General features: G+C 43.3%; 1 protein-coding gene across 3 annotated transcripts in view; it reads left to right on the top strand.

The window, feature by feature from the left end:
* Positions 1-8,659: 8,659 nt before the first annotated feature.
* PCMTD1 (protein-L-isoaspartate (D-aspartate) O-methyltransferase domain containing 1) overlaps positions 8,660-27,870 on the top strand; it is a 78,665-nt gene continuing 59,454 nt past the window's right edge. For 2 of the 3 annotated variants that reach the window (XM_075920714.2, XM_075920713.2), the window contains exon 1: positions 8,660-8,874. The gene's annotated coding sequence lies outside the window, so the exon portion shown is untranslated. Of the gene's footprint in view, positions 8,875-18,723; positions 20,275-27,870 lie in introns of those variants that run through there. The other variant, XM_075920712.2, reaches the window with a different exon arrangement.

The following is a 27,870-nucleotide window of genomic DNA, read 5'->3' on the forward strand; positions in this document are numbered from 1 at the left end:
ATGTCTGTTCCCTGAACAGTGCTATCATCTCTTGCTGCCCATTTCTCCTGTCCTCATTATCTTTATATATAATCAGAAGCACCAGAAGCTTGCAGGACCTCCTGGAACAACATGTCTTCCTTTGCCCTCTTCTTTCTCCTCCTCATGTGTCTGAGCTATTCTACTAGGTATGGATGAAGAAACCTGCATGGCCATATTTGCAGCTGCTAAGGGAAAAAATGGACAGAGATACTATTATCTGAGCTTCCCCCGATCCACATGAGTTACAAGCACAACATTCTCACTTTCACTCACCGAAACTGATCAGCGGCTGATTCCAGGAAGCCCGGGGCAGGGGCTTCTGGTCTGCAGACCAGGGGGACGGGGAGCAAAGCAGAGCAAATCGGCGGAACACGCGGGCAGCGGACAGCCCAGACGCGTCTGGGCTGTCCGCTGCCCGCGTGCTCCGCCGCTTTGCTTCCTTTCCCTGGTCTGCTGGAGACCAGGGAGAGGGCCCCGTTCGTAACTGCGGATCCGACATAAGTCGGATCCGCGTAACTCGGGGACTGCCTGTACTGTGGATGGAGTGGCCACTAGGGCACCTGTGCTTTTTCCTGGAGGCATCTTCTTTCAAAAACAATCCCTCTTCCCTGTCCACACACGTCTTTTTCCGAAAGAGCTCTTTCAGAAAAAGGCTTCTTCCTCGTAGAAAGAGGTTTACCGCTGTCAGAAAACCTCCTGCGTTCTTTTGACTTTCTGTCAAAAGAATGCAATTGCAGAGTGGATGTAAGTATAGTTTTTCTGGGAAAACAGCTGTTTTTCCAGAAAAACTGTGCAGTGTAGACATACCCAGAGATAAGTCTTTCCTACAAACTAGATTTAGGCACCTATCTCTGCTAGCAACCCACAAACCAGGTAAAGAGCTCTGTGTAGCTTGAAAGCTCTTCTTTCACCAAAAGAAATTGGTTCAATAAATAATTCTCACCCACCTTGTCTCTCTAATAACCTGGGACCAATACATCTACAACACCACTTACTGTCCTGACTCTTGTGAATAGAATACACAAATTCCTAGCGCAGTATGGAGAATTGTAGAAACCTATTATATATTAGCTTCAGAGGGGTAGCTGAGTTAGTCTGTAACAGGAAAAACTTAAAAAATGACAAATAGTCTAGTAGCACCTTAAAGACTAACAAAATCATGATACCATCTACATGTTTTGTTAGTCTTTAAGGTGCTACTAGACTATTTGTTGTTTAAGTTTTTCCTATTATACATTGTCATTCAAAAACTTAAAAGTTAAGACACCTTCTGTAGCAGAGCTTCAAAAGTATTTAAAGGAACACAGTCAACTTTGTCCAAAATTTACATTTTTAACACTAGAAATGTAATATTTTTAAAAATAAAGTTTCAAGGAAAACATTTAACTTGACTATTGCAACACTTAAGAAAACACGAGCTAGATAAAGGAGTGTCAAATTACATTTTCCCTTTTAAGTTGGCAATGCTTATAAGCACGTTCAAGTGTTTTTATTTTTAGTCTGTAAGGAAAAATTGCTTCCATCTAACAATAAAATGAAATGTGGTACCTATTTAGGCTAAAATACTAAATTTTGGATATTTGGAATAGCTGAGATTAAATTCTGAAAATAATCTACTGTGGATATATTTGCTGCTTTACATTTTCATTACACATTGTTAAGGGTTGACATTCATTTCAATAAAAGCAGCATAACAAATGTTCATATTTTTAAAAAGATTAGAAACCCTTCCTCAAACATAGTTCAGTACTATACATCTGAGTTTGTTAGTTGTGTACAGGAGTGGAAAACCAGTATAAAATGCTGTTTTGATTTGGTAGAGTTTTACTATACTTACTTTCCATTTATGTTAATTACTTTCCCAGGTGGAAGGCAGTGGAGAATAAGGCTCATAGTAGCTAAGCAATAACACAAATTATTTAGACTTCCAAAGCATTTCTGGAAGGCAGGAAGACATCTGCTTCTGCTCTCTGATAACAAGATTACTTAGAATCATTTTCAACAGAGTGATGATTTCCTGAAAGGTGTGACACGTAACACTGTGGCTATGGCTTAGAGCAGTATTTCTCAACACCTCCAGAGACTCCATGAGGTTGACAAACTGGAAACATCAATAGGGACAACACATGCAATCAGTGGACTGCTGGGGCTCCGCATAAGTACAACATATACGATCAGTGGACCGCTGGGGCTCCACATAAATTTTTACGCATGTAAAGGGCTCTGGAGCCCACAACGTTTGAGAACCACTGGCTTAGAGAGAGAGAAATAAAATGGAGAGAAGAGGCATGTCACATTGTATCCTCTTCCACTAGAAGATAGCTGAAGCCAACATTTTCAATTCTCTGGGAGATCTCATCTGAAATAAACCACGCCTTGTAGTCCTTAATGATATTCCTTGTATATCTATAATAGGTCTAACTCAGTGCATATACAGCACCTTATATGACCTACCACTGCTCTGATAGGCCTGTCATGTGTAACATTTGATGTGAAATAAAATTCTGGGGATTTTATTCCATTCAAATGAAAAAAAGTATTGTACAAGTTACCCATGTCTCAAATTCATCACATTATTTGATTTGATCCAATTATTACACTGCAATGCAAATCCTGCAGGTCCAGCTATAGAGACAGTATACCGGCAAGACTATATGACAAAATATGCACCTACCTTCCATTTAACGAATGGGTGACAGGACTTGTATTATATTTGTAGACCAGTACATGTTTGAGAGTTTAGTGTTTCCTATGGACCTGAACACTAAAGTTTCTATTTTTTAAATTCATTTAAAGCTGAAAGAACACTGCAAAGAGATCATCCTATCCCATCTATTCAACTGTAATGGACTAAGAACATGGAACTGATATTTGTCTGACAAAGTGATAAATAAGCTCACAAAAAGTAGAGGGGATTAGAGCACTTTCAGCAACATTCAATTAGCAAAATATAGACATAAAATCTAAACATTCGTGGGGTTTTCTTTAAAGGTTTCTGGCCAATCTGTTGAACATCAGAGAGCTCCAATACCTTTTATTCTAGAGATAATCAATGTGTTTGCTGGCTCACGTTACTATCTTCCAATTTTCCACTGTTGCAAACTACATAAATCCGCCTCCTTTTCTAGGCAAGTAATTTTTGAGACCGATTGAAAGAGTCAATCACACCAACAGAAAAGGTCTATTGTGGTCGGTAGAAAAGGTCCAGGATAGTCATATTGAAAGGCCTGTCATGATGAACCATAAAGAAAGCCCTCAATTGTTTTTCTCTAAGTGCTGTAGGAGACCTGGGAACAGACTACATAAAAAGACTGTGACAGCCATATAATTAGAATGGAAAAAATGATAACCAGACATGGTAATTTCCTTTGTTTAAGAATAGTATTATTCTTCTCAAAAGCATGGCTGCTGCCTTTTCATACTTTACTGGATTTCAATTTAAGACTACAAATATTAAGTGAAAATAAGATGCTTTAAAAAATATATATCTTAAATGGGTCTTTCCATTTTATTATAGGTTATAGGCAAACAGTATTTCTGAAACTAAAACCATTCCTTTAGTTTTTCACTAGCAGATTTACCTGGCGTTGCTCAGGTCCTTAACTCAATTACAATTTTTTAAAAAAATAAAAGGAAAATGTATGTGAATTATTTAAATGATTGTATTTTTCTAAAAGTATTGTTATTTTATAAAGTTAATTTTTATTTCAGATTTTTAAAAAATGGGATTGTTAAAAAATTCCCATTTACCTTTTTTTTAATGCGAATTCCATCCAGCGTATTTTTTTCTTCATCTCTATAAACATTTATCATTAGCAATGTTTTAACAAAAAAGGGCTATAGTCAGTTCCCAATAACATTTTCTTCTGGTTTTCAAACCTTAACCATTGATTTAGCTATGCCAAAACAGAGAGCACTACCCCACATTTCTCCATTTTATCTCTTTTTTTGTAAGGTTTATTGAGAAGCGATCCTATTGCAAGTTCATCCTATTTTTCTGACTCATCTTGGTTCAGCCTCTTTTAACATTTGTTCAGTTATGTCAGTTTTGAGGACTGTACTTAAATCCGGTGAATCTGTCTCTTTTCTGTTTGGTTTTATGAGAAGCAATCCCCTTCCAGGCACATCCCATTTTCCTGCACACAACCAAACCTTTATGGTGCTTTGAGTTATGATAAGAAGAAGCTGTATACCACATTTGGTGATCCTAGCTCTTACATCACAAAAGCTCATGATACTATTTACATTTTTTGTTCGTCTCTAAGGTTCTGCAGGACTATTTGTTAATTTTTTATTTTTTTTCATTTAGGAGGAGTTCTTGATCAAACAAGAAAACAAACCATATCCCTAAAACATGAAGTACACAATCTGAGTACACAATCTGATCATCCCATCGCTTAATGGAATAAGACTCAAAAATAATTTTATACTGTTTTTCATGCTCATAATATGGCAAAAATGTTACAACTTAATTTTGCAAAGCCGGTATCACATTTGTTAATACATAAGTCATACCAATTAGCAGTTATTATCAGAAGTTTGGCACTGGGGATCTCATTCTTTCTTTTATCACCAAAAGGGACAGAGTTTTGCCATTAGCTTCACTAGGAACTGGCTCAGGCACTACAAACTATCTATCTGAGATTGAACAATATTCAGAACACTAGACTTCTGCCTACAGAATTTCTATTTTATAAACTAAGGTTTATAAACTCATAAAATGTTCTTAAGATTAAACATCTCAGGATTACAGTAGGTGTGATGTGGGCTGCATTACTTTCCTCTTGTTCTTCAAACCACTGCACCACAATTTCCAATACACTTAACACACCAGCAGGTGAAAAGGTGTCAACCTGTTCTTCATCAACGTCTTGTGTTTTGTTTCTTTTTCCTGGCAGGTGCAAAATGGATCACATACCTGGTCATTCATAAGATTGGAGTTCACAAAATTGTGGCTCTACTAGAGTTACCCAACATAGATCAGAAAATGAGATCTTGACTTTGATGATGGTATTGAAAGTGCATTAATTTTAAAATTATTTATAAATACTAGACAGATGCTGACAAGTCAAAAATAAGCAAAAATAATTACAGGAATAGATGGAATTGTGAATACAGTACACAAAATAAAGCAAAGAACATAACAGTATAGAATGAATGTAAACACTAAAGAGAAACTTCAAAGAATACTTTCGCTGCATTCTGAATTCATTTGATACCCATTGGACCACTCCAAAAGCAAATATTTGCTTTTCTGAAATGTTTTTATGGGATACATAGATAAGTCAACTCTAGCAGGGAGAAAGCATCAGTGAGAGGGTGAAATTAATTACCTAATGATATACTGAAAAATCATTAGTCTTATTAACCAACCCACTTCACATTTGCAAAATCTTCAGATCCCCTCTTGATGCTAAAGTCAGGGAATACTGTCATATAGAGAAAGAAAATTCACATGAAGGAGTCTCCTAAAAGACAGCTGCTCTGGCTCATACCATGGACTTCAGAAAACATCTCTCTGGATCCTCAGCAAACAAGAGATATATGATTTGGGATTTCATTTAAAAAAAAGTAATAACTGCTAGCCACACATTAGTGGGAGATGTCAAAATATACTACTAGGTGATAGTTAACTGAGCAGAATAGGAGGAACTGCAGAATCTCCCTAGATAGCTTGCTGTTAGGAGCAATATTGGAGCATAACTCTAAGGGATGCATATGCAGATCTTTACCCACATAAACACAATTGAAAATATCACTGACTAGTCTGCTAGGACTAGTAACCAAACTCCAAATTACATATAGGCTGTGTCTACATTGGCGCGATCTTGCGCAAAAGGAATTGCTTTTGTGCAAAAACATGCTGCCTATCTACACTGGCCGGGAGTTCTTGCGCAAAACACAGATGTTCTAATGTGTGATGCTCCTGGTCAGGAATAAGCCCTCTTGCGCAACTGTTCTTGTGCAAGAGGCCAGTGTAGACAGGCAACATCAATTTCTTGCGCAAGAGAGCGTCTACACTGGCACGGATGCTCTTGCGCAAAAGCACATGCCAGTGTAGATGCTCTCTTGTGCAAATACTTTAGCACAAGAACTGTTGCGTTAAAGAGTATTTGCGCAAGATCATGCCAATGTAGACATAACCATATAGTATAATTTAACAATTATATTGTATAATACAAAATGTAGTACAATTATTTTACTGTAGAAATCTATTCAGTTTACTGTTATCAGGCATGTTTCATTCTGTTAGTGGTTATATTTCAGTCTGCAGGATAGGTCCAACTGCAGTGCTCCTGAAATGCTTGCATAGCATGCACTTTTGGGATGTGAGTCAGTCCTTCATTCACAATAGCATTGCAAATTGCAATGACAGCTATCAGCATAGCCAAAGCTGGAGACTTTAATATGAATCAGCAGCAGAGCCAGGGCTAGAATTCGGAAGTTTGCAGCTCGTAGGCCTCTGCTTACTCTATTGAGAATCCCATGCTCTCTAGATTCATGCAGTCCAGAACTAATAAACTTAGTATGTAGGGGTCTAATTATTATGATCAAACAGGTAAGTGCATTACATTTTCCTCCCTGTTGGGAAACTTTTACAGTTTCTGTAAACAGAGTTTTTGAAGTTTTCTAGAGTATGCTGACCTTAATAGGAGTTACTTCTCTAAAGTTGCAGAAATTTACCAATCCAGGGACAGTTTACACCTGTACTCCATCATGAACATAATGGACAGACTGTCCAAAAACATTACTATTGCCATATAACACATTTGTAAAGTTGTTCAACCAACCATAATCTGTGGCAGTGACTTCCTCTTAGCTAGGTGATAAGCTTCAATCCCTAATAAGTAATTTATTTTCTGCCCATTTTTACTGTAGAGGTGTAGCAGTTATACCTTCATATCTATAGATTTCTGATGTGTCCCAGGCTTATTCAGGTTACCAAAACCGCAAGAGTTGTCCTTGAACCTTGGTGTGGGAGATACACCACCATTCATGGCACCAGATGTCTCTAACTAGACTAGGGACTAGCATAGCTAGACTAGGGACTAGCATAGCTTGTTCCGTGCTGGCACCAGATTAAGAGGATGAGAATGTGCTTGATCCTTCAGCAGCTATGCTTCCCCTTGCTCTAACCTCTAAATATGCCCTGTTTCAAAAGCACCTCAGCTCCCCCAAATTAGGCCAGCCCCATGCACAAACATCCTTGTGTATCCAAGCCACCTCAATCTCGATATCAGTTTGATCTCCACCAACTTCTTTTACCTGCAGAAACAACTGTTCTACTTGCATCTCTCTGCATCTATAGCAAAGCCTCCAATACTTACCTTTCCCACCTCCACTAGTCAAAAACCTTGACAGCTACTGCCCCGACTCCTTTTTCTTGCCTTCTTGATATCTGGTTTTTACTGATCTCAGTCTGCTACCATCAACTGCCTCCCCCCACCCATGGCCCCAGCTCTCCCCATTCCCTGCATCCCCAGTTTTTGCCCATCTCCAATCCAACGGGATACAGTCACTACTATCTGTAGTTCTTTGTCCCACTGCTTCCTAACCACAACAAATGGTTCTTATTCCTCCAGGCTCCTTGGACCAAACCCAGATCCCCACTCCTTGAGCTCCAACACATCAAAGCTGTGCTGCTATGTTCAAGCTATCCCACCCACATCTCTCATTGTTCACCATTCTCTGTAGCTACTGGGAACTGAGTTTCTATCCTCTACCACAACATACTGAACCCCCTCGCCTACTCCATGCTTCTCTGGTCTGCCACTATTCCCCTTTCTCTCTGGTCTCCCTCAAGATGCTGCTGCTCCCCAGCCCTAATCCCCTCTGATAGCTCCTGCCTCCCTAAAGTGCTCCAAAGGCAGTTAGTTTCCAGAGGTTACCCCTGGGCCCCTTCCCTTCTCCTCCTGCACACCAGCAAGGGGAAAGCCATGGCCTCAGTTCCCGGTTTGGAAAGGAGGGAGGGGGACTCTAACCATCCTTTCCCCTCCCAAAGGGCACTCGATGGCTAGGACCTAGAGCAGCTCTCCAGCCTCTCAGCAGGCACACAACACCCTCACGCTTGGCAGGACAGGATTTAAGTCCAGCCTGCAAGGCCTAGGAGAGGATGCATCTGGGTCCTAGAATCCCGGTTGTTCTCATCCCAGCAGCGGCTTTGCGGGAACCGGACAGGCTGAGGCAGCAACTGCCCCTGCCCCTGCCCCTGCCCCCGCCCTTCCTGCGCTGTTCAGCCACGTTCGCCAGCTGCTGCCCCTTGTCCCCCTGCAGGCCCGACGCGCGCCCCTCCCCATCTAGCTGGTGGCGACGGGGGCTAGCGCGGCGGCAGGAGCTCGGCGTCCAGCGCCTGCAGCAGCCAACGCAGCAGCGCGCGCCGTCCCTGCCCCTTTCACAGACACGGGAATGGAACGTCTGTGTGTGGGTGGGGGAAGGGGGGGAAATGTGCGCGTGAGGGTAGCTACCGCACGGCAATGTTCTCCACGCCCCTAGGCAACAGGTGACGACAGAAGTGACCACTCCTGATTGGTCGTCTGGGTTGAGGGGCGGAGCCTCTCGTTCAATCATGTGACGCTCCTTTTAAACCGGTTGAGCCGAGAGGCCGCCTCCCCTCGGCCTGGGCATGGGCCACGTGACCCCAGTGTTTACATGCTCAGCTGGCAGATCCCCGCCCTCCCCTGCTGCAGCCTCCCTCGCATCAACACAAACAGTGCAGCGCCAGCGCGTGCGGGGGGAGCGCAGGGCTCGTGCTACGGACCTGCCCCTCCCCCACTGGGCCGTTGGCAGCCCCCCCCGTCTCCTGCCCCCCCCCCCACTCCTCCCGGCGGGAGACCCGGAGGACGCAGCGGAGGGGTGAGTGGCCGCGGGCTGGGAGCAGCCGCAGGGCCGCCTGGCGCTCGGATGCCCCGCGGGGGGTCGCGGTGCGGATTGGACCTGAGGGGGCTGAGGCGGCCGGATGGTCCTTGCACCAGCCGCGGTGCAGCCAGCGCGCTACCCCCCCTCCCCGGCCCCCGCTCGGGTCTGACCCCCGCCCCAGTGCCGAGCTCTCCTGTGGGTCGGGCCGGGCTGCTGGTTGTCTCGTACTTTGGTCCCGCTTCGCTGGGGGGCAGAGGAGAGACAGCCCCGATCGCGCGGAGCGGGTCTGTGCGGCCCCCTAGAAGGGACCCGCGGCTCCCTCCGCGCGGGTGGAGTGCGGTGGGTTTTGCGGGGGGTGAAGCGCTTGCGACCCTCCCCCTCCAGTCAAAGTGGGGTTTTGCGGGGCAGGGTGGCTCTTGTGCGCACTTCGATTTGCAGGGGGGCAGAAAGAGACGCGACGGGGGACAGATTCCTGGAGTGTGGCTGGTTTGCCCTGTCGGGAGCTGTAAAGGGAAGGGAGAGGAATTGGGAGTAGGATAGGAAAGTGTCTGCATTGGCTGGCTGCACCAGCCAGGGGTCTTCACAGATGTGTGTTTCTTATCTTCACACACAACCTCCCTCTTCCCCCCCCCGTTCCCCCCCCCCCCCCCCGCACGCACGCCTTTGCCATAAACCGCATTGTGTCTCTGTTTACATTGTTGTGTGTCTCTGCTTTGGCTCAAAACGCTGTAGGGGGAGGGGCAGGAACTGACTTCAGAACAGCCACCTTACTTCTTAGCTGTGTTGTCTTTGTTGGCTTTTCAGATGGGAGGGTGACTTTGCTGCGATTCAGATTCTACCTGTAGCTCCCACCACTCTGCCCTGTGAGTTTAATAGTTTTTTTGGTTTTGTTTTGGACTTCCTGGAGCTGTCAGGGGCTCATGGTGAAGTTGGAGATGAGGACGCTGCTGGTGGTGGGAGGAATCGTCTTGGCATTTAGTTGATACTCAACCAGAAGTGTAGGCTTGAGCTTTGTAGTCTCCCCTTTCTATCAGTGTGGCAGAGGATGCTGTCTGTATTCTGATATACTCCAGCTGCAAGGGAGAAAGCAAAAGGGAAAGTGTGTATTTAGAGTTTGAGTGAGGAGAGATGGAATCACGTCTTTCTCTGTTTCTCCTGAGTATGTGTATCTCTATAGTTACTATTCTCACTAGTTAAGTTATGTCTCTAACTCCATTGCAAAGTGAGGGGGTGATGGTAGCCTGGGTAAACAAATTTATGCTAACTTTATACTAGATAGTATGAGTAATAGTACGGACAAAAACATGGCAGTATGAGCTAGAAACTTGTGCTACTCTAGTTGCTTCTTGATCCCTGCCTGTTAGGTTAACTCAAGCTCACTGTTGCTTTAGCTGCAAATATATAACTACTCACTTTTGTAAGCAGGCATGACTCCCATTAATGACAATATGTAGATTTTTGGTTCAGTCAATGCCACAGAGAAACATAATGAGCTACACATTATTTTTGTATTTTGTATATGGTTCACTAAAAAATAAGTTTAAAATAATGTTAAGGTTTCAAAGTCAGTAATTCAAAAGTTATGCATACTTGCATTTGATGTGTAAATGTGAAAATAAAGATTGCCTGTACAACCCCTCTCTGGCTTTTTGGCATCCATTTGAATCCAATGACTTCCTTCATACTATTTGGCTAACTGAAGTATAGGAGCATAAGCTTTCGTGGGCAAAGACCCACTTCGTCAGATGCATCTGACGAAGTGGGTCTTTGCCCACGAAAGCTTATGCTCCTACACTTCAGTTAGTCTATAAGGTGCCACAGGACTCCTCGTCGCTTTTGCAGATTCAGTCTAACACGGCTACCCCTCTGATACTTCATACTATTTGGTTGCTGGTGGGATGGGGATGTTAGGCACAAGAGAGACAGGCTTGCTGCTCTCATTTGTGGTGCCCAGCCTTCCTTTGCCTCCAAGCAGCCAGTACAGGAAAGTTCAGCTTCATCCTGTAGTCCTGGGCTGAAGTACTGTATTATCCTGTACTCTATGGAGACTGTAGTCAGTAGGTACTAGGAGCTGAGAGGTTTGAGCATGCTTACTGAGGATGGACTCTTTGAAGAATCCAAGTCTCAATTGGGTCAACAGGGTTCCCCTCACCCTGCACCTCACAGAGTTGATTGTGGCTTTCTGAAGCCAGCCAGTGTCTATTAACTTGTTTGTATAACAGTAGGACCTTGAAATCCCCACCAGGAGCAAAGTTCCATTGTGCTATATGCGGTACATACAGGAGAACCTTAAAGATATGAACACCAGAGTTAAGAATTTTAAGGTCAATTGGCCACTCTGTGAAACTGGAAGTGATCTCTCAGGCTGCAACAGAGATAAATCTCCCTCCAGCAAATATTGTTCTGCCTTGGGGCTTCATCCAGGAGGATGGTGAGAGAGAGGGGATAGGGACTGCAGATGCAGAGCATGTGTGTGTGTGGGGGGGGGGGGCAGGGCTTCTGATCTTGGGGGTGCTGGGGCTCAGGATTTTAGATCCAGGGAAAGCTCTGGGGCTTGGAGTTTCTGCTCTGTGCCGCTCTGTTCTTGGCTTCAGTCATGTATGTGGCACTGGTGTTCGGGCCTCATACCTCCCTTCCCCTCAGCCCCACAGGGGTGTTTGCATGGAGGACTTCAGCTATGAGGGAAGTGCCGGTTTCAGCACCAGCCCTTCCCCTGTGACTAATGCTTTCCTATCTGCTGTTGAAACCAGGAGCAGAGCAGTGAGGAGTCCTGAGCACCAGCAGAAGTTGCCAGCAAAGCTGCAGGGTTGAAGCTCTGGCCCCCGCAATGAATCTGAAACTGGGAGTGGAACTACAGGACTGAAGCCCAGAGCCCCAGTGTTCCCCCCGGATCTAAAGTCCTGAGCCCTGGTGCTCCTGCAGGGAAGAAGCCCTGATCCTCTCCCTTCCTGCCAGGCACCCTAGGGTCAGAAACTCCTATCCCTTCCTTCCAGAGCCACAGACCACATTCCCCAATGGCTGAAGTCCATAATGTCTTTTTCAAAGTTATGGAACACTTCAAAGTTAAGAACAACTTCTATTAATTCCCAATATGCTTATAACACTGAGGCTCTACTGTAGCAAGAGAGTCCCTGCTCTAAGGAGCTTACAACCTAAACAGTATAGGTGAACAGAAGTAACAGACCAGTTTTGAGGGACAGAGACTGAAAAGTATTGCATAAAACCACACAGGAAGTCTTCTGGAACGTTAGAAATTGAACCTCGATTTCATGAGTCCTAGTGCAGTGCCTTTGCTACAAGTCCACCTTCCTCTCTTCTGTGCTTTGGTAAGAGAAGCAGTGTCTCCAAAGCAATTTAAGGTATTCTTTCTCACCAGCCATGGATTCACCTATTTTCCACCTTGATAAGTGTGTTTTATTCAGTGAAATTAAACTGGAGCATGAGAATCTTTACTGTGACCCTGTTGTTGGACCTTCTATCACAATCAGTGCCTGATGGGATATAATCAGGCTCCCAGAGATGGGACAATATATTTGTGGATATATAACAGAAATATTTTCTGAAATATCTGTAACCTTGTAATGTTCTATCCTTTTTTTCTTAATCTGTTCACAATGCTTTTTCTCTTAAGGAGATATGAGTCATTCTCCTCCTCCCCTATAAGCCTGTGTTAAATACAGTAGTAAGGTTAGGTGCTCGGCTAGTACAGTGATGAGTATAGGATGAATGGTTGGAAAAAGTCTATTTCTGTGGGGCTTCTAGTTTGTACTGCATTCTAGTCATTGCATTGTGTCAGTGGAACTTGAATATCTGGTGATGCCAGCGAAACACTGATGCACTCACTTCATTGTTCAGAAAAATCAGTTTGCTCCTTAAGGGGTAGATTTCTCAGTAGGCTTAGCATTTGGCTGATGGCTTCAGTTTACTCGGACTTGGCTGGAGAGGGGGTTCTCACTCAGTACAATTTAAAATGTAGCATTGGGAATATTGGAGGAACAGAACTGGTACACAGTGCCAAATTCTGTACTCCTGAAAATGAGACACCAGTTCGCCAAAATTGGATATATATGCACATAGAAACTGATAGCTTCTAGCCTTGGTCAGGGTATTGAATGTTAATCCATGCTATGTTTTACACACAAAAACATATGCACTAAGGGGTAAAAAGATCTTTATATAATTGACTCAGGACTTTGGGGTTGTTATAAAAGAGAGCTTGACTATTATGTTTCTAAAGTGTAGATCAAACAGCCTTTAAAAATAGAGGTAAGTATTTTAGGGTTTTCATGATTCCAGAAGATAAATTTGGAATCAGTCTCTAGAAAATGTGTCATTTATACATTGTGATTGTAATGTGAATGTAAATAATATCCCAAGGAATTATGTCAAGCCCTTGAAGATTAACACCAACTACGGATTATGCAAAATTGTGTGTGTAGACAGTAGCCTTTGAAGTTTTATCAAAGCAGCTTTTAGTAAAATCAAGTCTCTACAGCCTTAAAATAGTCTTGAGGTGACATCAGGTGTCACCATGGCAACTCAGGCTGCATTCCTCTGTACAGCTGGGTGGAGTTTTAGAGCAGACCTGGACAAAATACGGCCCGTGGGCAGGAAGCAGCCCGCCAAGCCACCAGATTCAGTCCACAGATGCTGCAGGGAGCCCCAGACAGGTTCCACTTGCCTTGCCCGACCTGCATGCTGCTCAGACACAGTTGTGGGGCAATTTTTCTTTAAAAACTGTGAGCCCAGAGGAGAGGGGAGGAAAGCTTTAGGAGCTACTCCTCCCCCCAGCACAATCGCACAAAACCAGCCAATGGGAGCTGCCTATTTCAGTAACTGTTGGCCAGACCCTGCCTTTGGCACCCCTCCTCCAATCCTCTGCCCCTTACTCCACATACCCAAATCCTATGCCCTCTCCTACACCCATAACCCTCCCAGATCTGCCCCCCCAATCCTCTGCCCCAGATCACAGTCCTTTCCTGCCCTACCTCACAACCCAAATCCCTGTACCACAATTCCCTACCCTAGGTCACAATCCAACCCCCTGCACTGCAGTCCAGTGCCCCAGGTCACAACTGCTTCCTTTATCCTAACTCCATTCCTTATCCCAAGTTCCCTTCTGCATCCAACCTCCATCCCAGACCCCCACACCTCCTCCGTTAATATCATGCAAGAGTGCAGCCCTTCCAAGAACAGTTGCACAAGAGGTCTTATCCCTGAGCCGGAGCGTCAGAGTATTTGCGCAAGAAGCACTGATTTTATACTTTAGAGCGTCAGTGTTCTTGCGCAAGTACTCGCAGCCAGTGATTGCTTTTGCGCAAAATCTTGCCAATGTACATGTAGCCTTAGAGTTTATCTGCTTTGTCTTTGAGTTCAGAAGGGGGAAAGGAGTGTGGATGTGAAACAACTTGTTGGGACTTCCTGATGGTGAAGTAGCACTGAATGTAACACTGTCCAGAAAAAAATGAAATATTTAAATATGGGTATTCAATTAAATCCAGTTAAAATTAATGCTTTCTATTGGTACCTTTGGAGACATTTTCAGAGACTTAATAAAGTTAGATGCCCAACTCTCATTAAAAAGAGAGTTCTTCTCTTCAGAAAATCTCAGCCATTAAATCTGCATTATTATATTTACTTTGTGAAGCTTCTATAATAATTTTTGCCAGGTCAGTTAGAAGTAGCAATTACTTTATTAAGATTTTTTTCTTTTTAGCTGTAAGTCTTTGGCCTGCAACTCGAAAATACAAAAGTGTTTCTTCATAAAGAGTTCCATATTTTCACTGAAGGGATTTACAAAGAGACTAAGAGGGCTACCAAAAAGTGCTTTTAGAAACCAGTATTATCAGGAAATTGACACTAACTTTAGAAAATGTCACAGTTGTTCTAGGAATTCAACTGGGTATCACCCAGACATAAAGTGAAAATAATTTTCCCCACCCAAGATGTGACAGTTCCTTATTTGTTGCTGTTCAACGCAGCTGCACACAGAGTAACAAACAGTAGTAATAAAAGACCCTTTGACATCAACAGGACTACTCTCGTGTTTAAATGTAAGAATGTGCTTAAGTCTCTATGTACACAGCCATAAGTGACGTTGTGGGATACAGACTGTCAGTCTAAAGCCAGGCAATTAATTTCTTAAAAAGACAAAGGCAAATTTATTTTAATTATACATTTTTAAGTTTTCTGACACTGAGTTTACTACAACTTATAATGCTGTTTTAAAATGAAAAAGTGGTTATTTAAAGTAACAACACATGAGGAATGTTAGGAAAAAGAAAGTAAGTCCTGTTAAAAATGAACATGACAACTTTCATTCTCTTCGCATATGTGCAGCGTGCCAGCCATTTGATAGCTCTTTACCTGGCTGATGCTGCTGATATTAGCGAACCATCAAAATAAGCCAGTGGACACTTGTCAAGGATATGTGACATATTCTGAAGTTGAGTGCATCTACAGCGTAGGTCATTAGAGAATAGCTCACACAATTGCCCTTCCTGTTCTAAACTGGTTCAGGGGTAACCACAGGTGCCTTGGCATGTCAAAAGTCGGGGGTTGGGTGGTGAGGAGAGAATGATTGACAGTTGTTGTTGACTACTTGTTATCCAAGCAGATTCACCATCATGTCCTATTGTAGGGATGTAAAATCCTGTTTAAAAAATTAAATATGTTTGACTGGATAACTGCGATCCTGTGGTGGGCTGTATGTGGGAGAGGGGAAGGCTTGGGCTGGGCCTGCTGTGTTGCAGGTGCAGGAGAGAGCACTTGCTTCTACTGGGCCTGCCAGTTAACCCATTTTGTCCTGGTAAACATGCTGGTAAGGCAAATGCTTACCAGGTAACCATTTTACATCCCTAGTCCTGACGTGTGGTCAAACTGGTGAGTGGTCTGAATACAGAGGCAAATCGCTGGTCCCACAGGTCTTGGCCAGGAGCATGCTGGAGGCTCCTTCATAGCAAATATGGGGCAGTGCTATGGCAGTAGGTATTGGCAGCCATGACAATGGAGTTGAATGTAAAGTCGCGTTAACAATTTGCATAGCTTTGTGTGAGATGAGTCTCCTGTTAGCTGGGTGACACCAGACAGGAGCACACTACTCGACTGTTGAATAGTAGAGAGCAAGGGCTGATAAGCTCCAAGTGTCTACGCACTTGTACCACAATTTGAGCGGGCCAGTTTTTTGACAAAGTTGTTTTTACAGTTTGTGGCAATGAGTGTTTGGCTTTCATATTTTAGATCGGGGTGGGGAACCCAAGGCCCGGGGGCCAGATGTGACTCTCAGCTTGCCTGGATCTGAACCCCAAGGCTCGGGGCTTCCCCCCAGAATTAGGGAGCCTATGCTGGTGCTCCAGCGTGCTCACTATTCCCTAATGGGGCTGGAACTCACAAAATGTACTAGCCTGGGCCCTCCATTCCTTTGGTGTATAAGGAAAATGTATAGAATGTCTTTCTCCTTCTCAGTAGCGGACCACCTCTGGAAGGTAGCTTTTTTTTTTTTTTTTTTTTTTTTGTTCCTTCTCATTTTAGTGTGGTCCCCGACTAATTTTTTTCTGTGGGTCAATGGCCCCCGACCAAAAATAGGTTTCCCACCCCTGTTTTAAATGAGGATTGCAAAAACATACAGGAGCCAAACTCTTGGTAATGGCAGGAGCATGTAAAAATTTGGCTGCCTCCCTAGTTGAAACGTTTTCTCCTGCAGCAAGTGTCTTAAGAAGTAGCTAGTTTCAAGTCAAAAAGATTTTTCTACATGATGATGTTTCTTAAGATTTCCAAATCTTAAAAATGTTTTAAATGCATTTATTCTGTCTATAGCAGTTACACTTTGAATATTTTTAAAATACCCATTTTCATGAATAAACAATTGTGGCTTGAGGTGCAGTTCCAGAAGACCTCTTGGGGCTGCTTCCCAGTGTGCTGATAAAGCTACTGACCCTTGCCGCCTTGTTCTCTGGGGCTCCTCACCATCCTGTTCTGCTGGGTCAGATTTCCTGGTCACCACAAGACAAGGCACAGAGCTCAGATAACTGCCTCCCATCCCTCCTCACCCCGAAGTGCAGTACCAACACTGAATCACTTCAGCTCTAGGAGAATGTAGTTAAAAGCACAGCATCCAGGAAACAACCCCGAAATAAATCTTTTTCACATGTTCAAAGCTCATTCAGGTAAGCCCATTTTAAAGAAGAACATTGATTGTTGCCCCACCCCCACCCAGTAAGAATTATTTACACTGGGTTTGATAATAAATACAAGTAATTTTATTAAGTAGAAACAGTAGGATTTAAGTGGTTGCAAGTGAAAACAGGTGGATCAAAATAAGTTACAGAATAAAAAAAGACAATTAGGAGGTAGGCAACCCCGGTTCCCCCACCCCAGTCTGCCTCTAGGGAGGTCCGGGCTGCAGCCGTGCCAGCCTGGGTCCCTTCTCCCTCCCCGCCCAGGCCCTTTCTTTCCCCTCACCTACCTCCCTGCTGCAGCCAAGTCCAGCCTTCTCCCCCCTCCCACCTAACCTCCAGGGGAGTGGCCCCACCGAGGCTGGCCCAGCTCTCCCTCCCTCAGCCTTCGGGGGTGGGGGCAGACCAGGCCCAGCTTTCTTTCCTGCCCCCTCCCCCAACTGTGGGGGATGGCTACTGAGATGTCTTACCAGGCCACATGCTCCTTCCACTGTGGCAGCTTCCACCCCCCCTCCCTCCCGAGCACTGGGGAGGAAGGAAGGGCCATGTGAATTGCATTTTCCCCCACCCCTCAGCACAAGGGAAGGGGGAGGTGAGTGGCCATATCAATTGTGGCTTCTGCCCCCACCCCCGCACCGGGGGAAAGGAAGGGGCTGTGCAGTTCATAGCTTCCGGGGCCGCATGGCTTATGGCTGCTGTTCTGGATCTCCCCTCCTCCTCCTCCCCGCCCCAGATGGGCTGGCGGCTGCTGCTCCCCTCTATCCCCCAGAGCTCTGGGGATGGATGCGTGGCTCCAGGGAGACAGCGTGGCAGTGGAACTGGCCAGAGCCACGCTGGCCCTGGCTTTCCCCAGCCACTGGGAAGGGAAGGGGAGGGGAGAGGAGGGCCCAGTCATGGGCAGCCCAAGCCCTCTATGTGGGTGTGGCTTGTTCCTGTGGGATGCAGAGTGATATAATGACATCACTCTGTCATCCTGCAGGAAAAACTTTTTTATTGGTATAGTAAGATAAGACACATAGCTAGTACTAATTGGGGATTGTTGGTCTATGAATCCTGGGCAAGTGCCACCTTAGACAAATAGTTTACATATACTAAGATGATGACTGAATCACAAACTTCTGATTTCCAGTCCTGTTCTGCTAGATAATACCCTCTAATCTACAGCTATTTTTCAAGGGGAGGGGGGGGGGGCGAGAATTCTTTAAAGCTAGCAATATAGATAAGTAACTTTGTTCTTTCTGATCACTGGCCTAGAACTAGTACTTGGGTAAGCTTTAACTAAGCAGAAGTCTCTCATGTGATTCTTTATCATCTTTTCAAAACCTCACTCAAGCCAAAATGTATGCTTTACACCAGTTGAGAACTAGATGTTCTAAAGATTTGTACATTAATTGATGGTTCCATAAGTAATAGATGCCACTATTACATTGGAATTAATTACATGATTTTAAGATTTGAAATCCGTCTTGAGGCACCAACCCCGCAAGTGAATGTATATAACAAACTCATGCACACCTACTCAGTAGATCAGGTCTAAACATATTCTGAGATGACAGAGAGATCTGTATTAGTTTCAGTTATGAAAAAGAGAAGTTAGAATCAAAACCAAGCCAAACCACAAATGTAGGCTGTCAAAAGAAGAAACTATTATAAGAAAAAAAAAGTTTGGTATTTCAGTTTATCCTAAACTTACATATCACTTTTTTTGTTTGTCTTTTGACTTCACCTTCTTTCAAACAATAGTTATATTGCCAGTTTCTAACTTAAAACTTTTTTCCAGATGTAATGAGGTTTAAAAACCAGTCTTCAATTTCCACCAACTGCCTTGATCACTGCACTGCAGGTTTTCATTCTTTGTGGTTACAAATTCTCTATTTCACTTTGCTCACAGCAAGCATTTAAAAATATACTGAAGACTTAAAATGTAAAGCCATAAAGGTTACAGGAGGGCGAGGGGGAAGCTGAGTGCGCTACACAAAACTACTTTGACCTTTGCGAGGGGGAACCCACAATCGGCTACACTTCGTGTTGATGTTTTTTAGCATGTATATCAAAATGATTAAGTCTATTGCAGTCGTGATCAAATGCCCCAAGCAAGATCAAAGCCCACTTTCCCAGTTGTGGCAATATGAGACACTCTTCCTGTCTTGATAATCTAAGACAACCTTACTATTTTAAGAAATGTTTTAGTTCTATCTATATCCTTATTCCTAATTTGCAGTGAATTGTTAGGGGAAAAAAACCACGGCACTACATTTTTCCATATGTTGTAGCTGTGTTAAGTTTGAAGAAAAATCTTTAAGCCTTTTTCAGTAAACAAAGCATTTTTTAAAGTGGCTTGAGACTTTAGGTCTATAAATATTGGTTAGTGTTCTGTTAACGGAAGTTCCTCCAATGATGTAATCTCTATGAGGAAAAGATGAACATCTTTTTACTAAGGCAAACTGTAAATAGAGTAGTTTAAGGTCTGAACTACCTATTCAGTCCTGGAACAATGTTAAAAACATATGCACAGGTAGAAATGTATAGATGTCTGATTTCTTGCCATGGTAGTTCAAAATTATTTAAATTTTTACCACAGGAAAAGAAAATCCAACTTTCCAGTGCCTAAAAACATTCATTTTTTCCTTGATAGTTCCTAGAAAACAGAGATTGTCATGGTTCTGGGCTCTATGCTTTTAAAACAAACACCAAATAGCTTGAGGCACTTGGCAATTTCTAAGAGCTATCCACATTGCATGCTTATAGCCTAATTCATAGAGTCCTACTGAAGCACTTGGTATTTGAAGGACCCTTGATACTAGGCCCTTAATCTTTTTTCTTAAGACAGAGTTGACTGTAGATATTTTATTTTTATAGAGACCAACAATCTGCATTAAATACATAGCTCTGAGATTAAGTTTTAAATGTCAAGAATTTAGCCATCTGCTATTTTTAGACTTGACCTTGTTTGTAACTGCTTGTAGCAAAGAAAATACAACACAAACAAACCTGAAGTCATGCTCTAAAGCATTGATTGAGGATCAGATGGTATCAGATGGCTGGTGACCATTTCCCTCTGAACATGAAGGCACGCTTCCATCAAGGATAGTGGCAGCATTTTCTGCCTGCTTTAGGAATGTGCCAGCTTCTGAGATTTGAAGGCTACAATGTGGATCAACCCACTGACTTGTGTTAAATATTATGCCCTTCACATGGCAGACAGATCAGATGCCAAGTTCAGGTAAGAACTTTAGTTACTGTTTGATAAAGCTGAAACTGTAATTGTTGAAGCAGTGTACTGCTTACCATGCGCTTGCAGTGGGAAATGCACTGGTTATATCTCAAAGAACCATAGTTATTGTTGGGTAGGTAACCATTCTGTCCCCTACACAGTGGGTGGGCAATCATTTTTGACCAGGGGCCACTTCAGAATTTTTTAGGGGGCAGGGTCTCTGACAGAAGGGGGGGGCAGGACACTTCTGTGCCTCCCCACCCATAGACCCAGATTCGTCTGGGGGTGGGGGAGTGCACAAAGTCTTTCCCTCCCTTCCCCCCCCCCCCCCCAAGAAAACCGACAGCTGTACAGAACAGCTGGTCATTCTCTCTAGGTACCCATGCCCCTGGCAGTTGGAGACCTTGCTTGCTCCCCCCTGCTGTTCCCAGATCAGTCAGGGCCTGGGGAGAGGAAGCATGTGAAGTCTCACACTCCCTGCCCCCACCCTGCAAGGGAGCGCCATACTTAGTTAACTGCTAGCTGAGCAGGAGCTGGCGGTTGACTTTTAACTGCTGAGCCACTTACAGTGCAGGGGAGACTTCATGCGCTTCCGCTGCCCCCAACCCCTGATTGGCCTGGGAGTGAGGGGAGCGCACAAAGTCTCCTGCCCTGCGTCCGTCCTGCAAGGACCTCTTAGAAGCACCATGCTCTTGCAGGGCAGGAGGAGACTTTGCATGCTTCCCCCTATCCGCAGGCCAGTCAGGGCTTGGGGAAGAGAGGGGGGGGAATGTGCAAAGTCTCCTCCTGCCCTGCCAGGAGTGTGTGGCGCTTCTAACTCAATATCCTTTCTGCCAAGGTGGGCAAGCACTCTGTAGAGTACTTGACCCCTTTGAGAATTCGACTGTGCCAGAAGATTATAGTTATCAACCACTGTCTTTGTCCTGGAGCTAAGTTTAGACGGTCACTTAGATTAAATGTGATTTTACATACTTAATCTGTCAACTGGTTAAGCGTTATGTTTAACCAGTTAACTGCTTAAACGGTGGTGGCTGGGGCTGCTTGGAGTGGGGTGGAGGTTGCTCGGGATAGGCCCACGTCGGTTAACCATAACGGGTAGGCATCACCAGTAAGGTGGATGCTTACCAGTTAACCATCACATCCCAGATTTTAACAAACAACCTAATAGTCATGTAGCACCTTAGATTAACAAACATAAATAAACATGTAGTATCATGGCTTTTATAGGCAAAACCCACTTCCTCAGTCTGAAACATTTTAAAAAAAACTTGCCTAACAGAGCTACCCCTCTGAGATCCCTAATTTAGGGTATGTCTACACTTACACCCTCTTTTGAGAGAGGGATGCAAATGCAGACAAACGAAATTGCAAATGAAGTGCGGATTTGAATTTCCTGCACTTCATTTGCATAGTCGCAGACTGCTGCTATTTCGAAATACCCTATTTCGAAATAACAAACGCTGCGTAGACGCGATTATTTCAGGAGAAACCCTTCTTCTGAAATAACCCTTATCCCTCATACAACCAGGTTTACTGGTTATTTTTGGAAAAAGAGTGTCCCAGCCAGGTTGACTCTTTTGGTGAGCATAATGTGTCTTTATTTAGATAATTATTTGTATTTCTTCTTTGAAATACACTTTATCACTTTATCAAAGGTCACTTTATCACTCTTGGGCCTTTGTACTTTGAGCATGAGGCTGATTAGCACAGCCCTTGTTCTATAATCTATCAGTATATACCACCAGTGTCCATTCAGCGCTTAGAATATTACAGCCAGTTTCTGAATTCTAGCTAGCAACAGCTCCCAATGAAAGTCAGTGAGATATACACTTCATGAGAAGTTTACTATCTTAAAATACCCAAAGGGGATGAAAAACAAAATCAGAGAAGCTGTTAATTTAAAATATCCTTCCACACTAAAAAAGGTGGTCAGTAGTTGAGTGTCTTGTTTTATATCTGCAAAAAAGATAATTACATACGTTTTCTTAAAAAGGTACAATATTTCTGCAGAATTCTCAATGTAGGACAGTAAGTAAGAGATGTATTAAAATAACAATAAGAGGCAGATCCCCAAATCAGGCTCATAAATACATCCTCATATATATCCTGATTGGTTTTTTGAAATTTGGACAACTTGATGCAGAGAGATGCTAAAAGAACCATATCATTTCAGTATGGGGTGAAATAATTTAGAATTAGGGTTCTGTACTTTTGAAGACTGACCAATACCAAAGAGGCGAATTATAAATATTTGTGTATGAAGATAGAACCATGGAGGTTACATTCTGTTTGTCCAATACAAAAATATTCTGGACACTTGCAACTGAAAGATGCTTTGGATAGCGTGAGCAGCTGACATTACTCTTTAAATGGAGGTTTGCTAGTCCATAAAAGTAAGAGATGCAGTCAAGCCATGCTGTAAATCTAGCCTAATGCGATCCATTCATGACACAGAGTAGGCTGTATCTTCAACATTAATACATAAGGAAAGTTATACTGAGTACCTATGGTAGTGGCAAGTGATTGTTTTTTTTTTTAAGTGGTTGTATAGTATAATGTTACTAATCACCACACTAGTACAACTGTTACAGTTTACATTTAAAATCTCACTTGTTATGTAAACCATCTGCACTATCCTAATTGATCAGATTAGTTAGAAGTACATTAGACTTGTGAAAGCAGTTTTTTATTTAGTATGATTACATAAATACACATAAAAATATCAGGAATAGAAACACAAATGCAAAATGCATGTAAAAGCCCTCCATTTCATTGTAGTACAGTAGACTTCCGATAATCTGGCACCTTTTGGACCTAGGTGGTGCCGGATTATCAGATTTTTCGGAGAATCGGGAGGTCCGGTACAGCTGGCCAGGACACAGTCTCCCTCCCTCTCCCCTCCCCTTTCCTCTTCCGGTCTCCTCCATGCTGTAACCTGATCCTCCTCCCTCTCCCCTCCCCTTTCCCCTTTGCTGAAGCAAAACTGCTCCTCTCCATACTGCAACAGGATCCCACCCCCTTCCCCACAACCTTATGCTCCCTGTGTGCTGAGCAGCAGGCTTTTTAATCAGCTGGTCAGGCGCGCTTGGCATTTTGATGCTGGAGTATCGGGAGTGCCGAACAGTTGAATGCCGGACTATTGGTATTTTACTGTATTTAAATGTCAACTGAATATTCCTGTCAGGGCTGTTGCCCACTTTGGCACTTCAAGTGCAGAAAAGGGGGGCCTGCAAGAGACCTTAAATACCTTGCTTCTATAGGCTCTGCTTAAAAAACCTCCCCAGAGTCACAGATTTACTGACTTTCGAGGATAGCTGCCACCACCAAGTGAAACAACCCCCTTTCTTCTTGAACCAAGGAAGAAAGCACTTGGACTTCCTTCCCCAGGAGTACCCCAATCTCCTCTGCCACAAGAGAGCTTGAAAAAAGAAACAAACTGTATTTCTGATAGCTGACCCCTCAGGCTAGGCAGACACACACAGAGACCTCTTGATTCTTTCCAGGACACAAGAATCAAATCATTGCCTTAAAGGTGTTTTTTATTAGCAAAATAAAAAGATATACCTGATAAAACATATTTGGTTGCTAGGTGTTACTGAGTAAAACCAATTAAAACGCAGAGAACACTTCTGGGTACTCTCTTAGGCCTGTATTAAAAAACAAGGAGTACAGGCTCTGTCGAAAAATCACCGCGCTGTCAGCAGAACCGTTGCTAAGCTGGTTTCAGTTTCGAAATAGTGCTTGTTCAAAACAGTGCCTGAACGTGATTATGCAAATGAAGTGCGAGATAGTTAAATCCCCGCTTCATTTGCATTTCCGATGTGTCTAATTTACGTCCCTCTGCCGACAGAGGGGTGTAATTTAGACATGGCCTTACATAATGAATGCAGGAGGGAAGGCATAGATTCATACAGAGAAGTTTAACCAAACAACTAAAACAAAGAAAAGTTCGCTGATTATGACTGAGTACACATTTTCCCTTTATTTATTCACGATCCCTTCCTGATCCAGTCTACTTCCGTGCCCTGAATTCCTTGGAGGCATGGTAGTCATGTCTGGGTTTAAATCATCCTGTATGTCTCAACTCCTGTCTTAACTCCCTGCAAAAAAAAAAAAAAAAAAAAACCTGGCAAGATACAATTAATATTTTAGCACTGTGTCCCATTGGTTCTTCTGGTGCTCTACCAACCCCCTTGCTAGTGTAACCCTTTAGTCACCAGGTGCTTAGCCAGCATATCTCCTGTCCATCACAATGCTAGTAAATAGGTTTCTTTTGCACCTCTTAAAGATAAACATTGAACTCTCAGTGCAGGAGAAGCAGGGAGGGATAGGCAAAAATGGTTTTAAATTTTTAAACTTTTTCAAAATAGTTTTACAATTTTACAACCTTTGTGTCCTTCTAAATATGGACTGTTCCTGCTTCTGGAGAGTCTCCTGGTATAACCATCTGCGTGTGTGGTTAATGCAGTTTTCCTAGACTGGCCTGTGGGCTACATACTTCCTAGAATCTTTGAGTGCTATATGCGGTCTTTCTGCCTTTGATGTGTCCCTGTTCCAGGCACATTGTGAGGGGAGTCCTCAGAAAGCAGCTATACATTCAGTTGTCTTCTGTGTGTACACTGCATGGAATCTTTTTGCATCTTTGAGTTCTTTATATACTGTTCAGCCTTTTTACCTAGCAGAAAAGGGATGGAGAAGATGAGAATATTCTCTGATGCCTTTAATATCAGAATAATGATGATTTCCACAGCATATGTCAGGTTAGCCCTGAAATAAAGTGTGATTCCTTTTCCCCCATCACTTGGACTGAATTGATGAGAAAAATATAAAATAAATGGCGAACACTTGGCACTTTTATTGTTTTGGATCACGGTTCAGAGACTAAATGTATAGGTTGAACCTCTCTAGTACGGCACACTTGGTACCTGACCGGTGCTGAACCAGAGAGCTTGTTGAAACATGGGAGGTCAATATTGTCTAGCAGCATTACCAACATTTTCTGAAAAAAACCTCACTTCTGTCCACACTGCAATCATGTTCTTTTGGAGGAAAAGAAAAGGAAAGAACAGAGGGTTGTTTTTTTTCTGACACTGGTAAATGGCTTTCTACAAGGAAGAACGCCTTTTCCAAAAGATCTCTTTCGGAAAAAGGCGTGTGTGGATGGGGAAGAGAGAGTTCTTTCAACAGAAGAGGAAAGAGGAAAAAGCACAGGTGCCCTGGTGGTCATTCCACCCATAGTAATCACAGCTTACATGAGAGATGGCGTCCATTCACTGTGGATGCTATCTGTTGAAAAAGCAGATCACTTTTTCGATGTGCTTTGGCAGTGTGGATGCTCTCTTTCGGAAGAAGTTTTTTTGGAAGATCTCTTCCGGAAAAGCTTCTTCCAAGAGAAGCCTGCAGTCTAGACGTAGCCTCACACTGATTACTAGGCTCCTAGAAGACATTTAGGGATATATTAGAGCTAAATAACAGTACAGAACACTGTGAGCAGGTGGCTGTAAACAAACTTTATAGAACCATGGGAAACTTGACCACACCTGTAACTGGACATACGATTAACTTAAATCATGCTGGACTACAGATGTTGCTGGACTAGAGAGGTTCAACTTGTATCAATAAAACTGTTGATCAAAGTTCTGGCTACAGTTGAGGAAGAAAGGCCTCTTGTCCTTGTTACCTTGAAAACCTAACTGATCAGAGGAAGTCAGAATGATTGCTTCTTCTGAGAGTGCTTGCTCATATCATCCCTTGGAGTGGCGCATGCATGCCATGGTATATAGGATGTTGCCGGACCCCCTCAGGTTCTTCTTGCCATGAGTGGTGGTGCTTGGAACTGTTTGCCTATTCAATTGTAAATAGTTTTCTCTCATGTTGTTTTAGTTATTAGTACTAAATAGATAGTTAGTAACCTTTAAGGAGGTAGCCTGGAGACCAGGCATGCTCCACTTCCCTTGTTTCAAACGGTGTGTTAACTGCTACATCTTATGCCAGTTAGAGACCTACATGGCAATCACCTTTGTCTCACTGAGAAGTGCTGTATCTGCAAATCCTTTTGACTCAGGACAATAAGGGAAAGGCTTATCTGTCTAAAGACATAACTTATGGAGTCAGACCTTGCTCCCAAAGACCAGTGAACTGGGCAGTGAGTATTAGTACCTTGGTGCTGAGTACTCACTGGGCATCTTTGGTGGTCCCCTCCAAGAGGACCAAGAAAGCAGGCAAAGATAAGTGTTTCCCCCCCCCCCATCCCTCTTAAGGAGAAGCCTGGCATGCTATTACTACAGACTATTGAGTCCTAGCCACAGTACAGCAAATCTTTATTCTCCAGCTCTCCTCCGTCCTCCTTCCCCACCTATTCTTTCCGTCCCTCTTCAAGGACTCCTCTCATGAGAAACTTCTCAAGCAAGAGGTAAATGACTTGTTCCATATGGGAGTTGTGGAGGAGATGCCATCCCAGTTTAGAAGTCAGGGCTTCTACTCCTGTTGTTTTCTAATCCAGAAAGCCAAGGGCAGACTTTGTTCAATTCTGGACTTGCAAGAACTGAACTACTGTCTGGTGAGGCTCAAGTTTCACATGGCCTCCCTGGCCTGTATCATCCCCAACCTGGATCTGGGGAATTGACGTGCCAACCTCAATAGCAAGGCCATGTATTTCCACATAGTGATTTTTCTAGGGGCACAGACGATTTCTTTATTTCACAATAGGTGTGAGCCATTGTCAATTTATGATCCTCCCCTTTGGGTTGGTTATGGCTCCAAGGGTGTCTACAAAGTACATGTTGGCACAACACTCCATAGAGCTAGTATCCAAATGCATTGGACTGAGGATAGGAGCCCATCTCAAAAGCCTCTTGCTCAAAAACGTATCAGAATAAATTATGCCAAAAAACCACAACAATGCTAATCAGCACTTCATTTGCCTTGCCTCTTCTGGCAAAACCGGTAGTGTAGATGTAGCCGAATGGAATTCAGTAGTGGAAGCTTATTTTTATCCTACAGCTCTTCAGTGCCAGTGTAACTGGCTCAAATGGGACTAGAGCAGGGACAGATTTCCATCTAGAGGTGTAGCAGCTAGTTTAAGCAGATTATGCATTTAAAAAAATTCTGTCCAAAATGAAAGAAAAGGGGTAGTGTTATGGATAGTGCACAGTAGAAAATCATATTTGGTATTGATTTGAATTATTGACAATTTTAATTAAAAGTATATATAAAAGTGCCCCGCAAAGTAAAAGTGATTGAGATTCTTTTATATAAATATACCTGAATTGTTCCCTTCTCTTGCCATTAAGGGCATTCTGCTAGTTTTTCACATTAGATATTGAGATCCTATCTAGGAAGATAATGATGACTGGACAACTGGTGAAATATTGCAAGAGCCATGACTGAAAACTAGAGCAAGTGATGGGGGGGTTGTATTTTTTTTTACATACATGGTTGCATATTTTAAGGAACACATGTTGATAGATATGGGCAAGGCTCGACAATCTTTGTAATCTACTTGCCCATGGCGAGTAGATTACAACCCGGACGAGCCGGGTTCTGGTGATCTGCGCATGCGCAGAACGCTGGACAGCATGGCTGGCAAACGGGGCTCGCCCCTGG

The sequence above is a fragment of the Pelodiscus sinensis genome, chromosome 2 (genome assembly GCF_052426305.1).
Source record: "Pelodiscus sinensis isolate ZL-2025 chromosome 2, ASM5242630v1, whole genome shotgun sequence".
Classification (NCBI taxonomy): domain Eukaryota; kingdom Metazoa; phylum Chordata; order Testudines; family Trionychidae; genus Pelodiscus; species Pelodiscus sinensis.